Raw genomic sequence first — 3,496 nt, 5'->3', positions numbered from 1 at the left:
ACTTTTTCATGCTTATAACTTTCAAGGCCAGAAAGAACCAGTAAGATTCCCCAAGTCTGACAGCCTGTGTAAACAGGCTAACTTCATTCTCTAAATTTCTGCATCAGATCTATCATTTCTGCTTGATCTGCACCCTATCTCCTAGAACAAATATGCAGTTCTGATTTGAAAACTTCCAGTGGTAGAGAAACGAGCATATTATTTGGTTAGCTGTTCAAAAGGCTAATTACAACCCCCTGCTAAAATGTGTGCCTTATTTCTAGTTTGAATGTATCTAATTCACGTTCTAACCCTGGATTTTATGATGTCTCTGTCTGCTAGGTTAAGTCCTCAGCAGCATGAAAACTGTTCTCTAACTACGTTTTGAAGCTCATGATCAAGTCACCTTTTAATTACCTGTTGGATAAATTAAACAGACAAAGCTTCTTAAATTTCTCCCTATAAGCAGCTTTCCAGATCTTGAATATTCTTGTAGGTCTTTCCCCAAATCCCTTCCAATTACTCATAGTCTCTTTTGATATGTGGGCACCAAAACACCATATCCATAGCTGCAGCAATGCATTGGGAACCGTGTTTAATTGTTTAAGCAATCCATTGCCTTGAATCCTTCTTGGTATCACTGTATTGTAGGATACATCTTATATGGATGGCCTGTGTTCTTTATTCTTTGATGTATGACCTCACATTTGACTGTATTAAAATTCATACTATTCAAATAAGCCAATCTTGATATAGGCAAGACTCCTGGATTTGTATTGGAAGACTTGCTTTTATTAGGAGGGCAGAATTAGAGTCCAAGGATATATCTATGCTGCCCCTGGACTGGCATATGCACTCTGGTTAGCTGCACTTGTGAAGCTATTGGAGAAGCAAAGGACATATTCTTGGTGCAGGATGTGAAGCAACAAGGTCAAATATGGTTTTATTCTTTCTCTTTTACCTAATGGGGCAGTTCTTTGGCATCTTCAAACATTCATAACTCATAAAATTGCATAAAAGATAAGGAAGAATATTGCACATACCTTTCAGGTTTACCAGGTCCTGAAGCTCTGTTGAAAGCACTACCATGGTCCTCTGATCCCCTACATGCATGTGTGCAGTCAGGGATGGAGCAGTGTAGTCAGTAGTGACAGTAGTGATCTAACCATCAGGCTTGAGTCTAGTCTAGACGCAGGGGGAAGGAGTTTCTCAGTTTCTCCGGAGGAAGCCATTAAACTTTCCATGAAATAAATGATTCTGAAGAAGAGGCAGAAGGACTTTTTAGCTTAGTGCATTCATTTGACAGGGAAAGCCCCTAGTCCAAAGATAATACCTAGATTATAAGTATTTTGGAAAACGACTGCATATGTAACTATTGACATTCCCTTCACACACCTAGAACAGCCTCTCTTTTGGTGGTTAGGGTGCTATCCTGCAGGATGGGAATCCCCTCAGGCAGAGGAGGAAAATGAATTCAGGTATCCCACTTCTGTGGTGAGTGATCTAACCACTAAGTTTTTGGTCCAAAAGGATAAAGAATCACTATTGTGCCTCTGCTTGTACAGAGCCCAAAAGGCTTGCTTTGAGATTGCCTATTGGATCAAGTCCTGCCAGCAGGATAGGTGGATCAACCCCTGGTTTCTGGATTTCTTGCCAAAGTCTTGTCAGGACCCAGGCATGACTTACCTCCAAGCTACTCAGCAATATCAACACTGAAGCAATTTTTGTTGTTAGAAGTCGACCTATAGACATCTAGGGAACTATACTGGCAAAACTGAGACACCTTGGTATGCTAGAATTTTGAGGCTTATAATTTTGGTTTTATGTATGTAAAATAGGAATTGGTTGGGACCCCTAGATTTGTAATTCTTTTTTTTTTTGGATCTAGTAGGTATTGCTGATGACCTAATCAGACCTGGAGACTCATTACTACTGGTGAGGGTGAACAACGGGAGAAGAACCAGGCTAGCTCTCAGAGCCCAGGCTACATCTTCAGACCCCCAGATTTTAAACTCTAAAATCCCTACAGCCCTCTGGACAGTCACCTTGCAGATAAGCACTCCCCTGCAAGGCAAATATAATTGTGCTGATATATGGATACTGTCGGTCTTTTGCTTAATTTATCTACAAGACCTGCTTCATTTTTTATCATATCCTTATATGGCAGGTTCAGGCTTATTGCTTAGCTCACAAAGCCTTTAAAATGATAGTCCTTAAACACAGTTCATAAGGGGATGACTCTGACTCTCAGTCCTGAGATCTCTTCCCGATCCCAAGAAGGCGCTGCTAGCTTTATGCTGCCCTCAGTGCTCCAGTGCAATCTTCCTGTTCTCTCTCACATGAGCTCCCTTTCCTGATCTTGGAGCTGCTGCCTCCAGCTTTGCAGAATCTTTTGCCAGACCCCACAAGAGTCCTTAGCCCCATGTTGCAGCTGTCAGACAGCCAGCTAAGCACCTACACTCTCCCTCTGTCTGACCCCAGGCTTCCCTCCCTAGGAGCCTTTAGCTTCCTGTGGTCAGCTACTAATCTGTGTCAGCTCCTCAGGCCTCCAAGGCAGCCTGCAATTGGGCCTTACTGGTTTTGCTGGGCTGCAGTGCCTGCCAATCTGCAGGTTCCTGCAGCCGGGAGTGTGCAGGCTGCTGTAAGCTTCTGCCAGCCAGCCTGCTGCATCTTACATTCCTCTTCTCGTGGTTATGATCATTTTACTGCAAATATTTTCTGATATATTTTGCTATTGTGGTGCAAATCACACACAACTGAGTATGGTCTCCTAGGCTGCCCTGTGCTTGGAGCAGAATCTCCCTTCTTCACTCCCAAGAGCCTGTTTCGTCTTTCAAACCCCACCTTAAACCCATGTTTTCCAGCACCTTTCCACCAGCACTAGTAATCCTTATCCTGCTCTGCTTCCCTCACTATCTTGCTGTGGTACCTTGTCTTGGAGACTGATCCTGGAAACCCTTATTTATGGGAGTCATCCTTACTGTTATACAGTGACTTGGCCTTCAGATGCACTACGTACCTTGCACAATCTCCAAAAAGTGCCCTGTAAGCTTTTTACCTTAGGAGCTTTTATGAGTAACAAGTGAAAACCCATGATGTGCTGAGAACCCACATCTCCCCACACAGTCACTACTGCCTTTCCTAGAACCAGCCTTCCCTTCTCTCCTTTCTGTTCCTCAACTTTCCCATTCCTTTTCCCTACCTTACTCACTTGCTGCTCAGTCATCCACTTCTCCTCTTACTTACACTGTCTTGGTCTACTTTTTCAGAATTTGTCCTCCTGCTTTTTGCTCTATATCCTTCTACAGCTTCCTACTCTGACTCCTGCGTCTCACTTACCCCTACTTGTTTCACCTCTTCTTACTCTTGCAAAAAATCCTTGATACCTTCTTTTTCCTTCTCTCCCAACTGTCTCTGTCCTGTACATTATGCTGTATACTCCCTTTTAGCCTCTCAGTTTTCCTTTCTTTTGCTCCTACTTTTTCATCCTGTTGCACAAGGGGCCGTTCGAGCTCCT

The 3,496-nt window shown here is 43.3% G+C and overlaps 1 protein-coding gene across 1 annotated transcript in view; it reads left to right on the top strand.

Annotated features, from left to right (window-relative positions):
- GABRR1 (gamma-aminobutyric acid type A receptor rho1 subunit) overlaps positions 1 to 3,496 on the top strand; it is a 66,518-nt gene that overhangs the window by 786 nt on the left and 62,236 nt on the right. The window lies entirely within an intron of this gene.

Source organism: Crocodylus porosus, unplaced genomic scaffold (genome assembly GCF_001723895.1).
Source record: "Crocodylus porosus isolate Cpor-Errol unplaced genomic scaffold, CroPor_comp1, whole genome shotgun sequence".
NCBI classification, from domain to species: domain Eukaryota; kingdom Metazoa; phylum Chordata; order Crocodylia; family Crocodylidae; genus Crocodylus; species Crocodylus porosus.
Note: the sequence above shows the minus strand (reverse complement) of the source record. Positions and strands in the feature narration are given on the sequence as shown.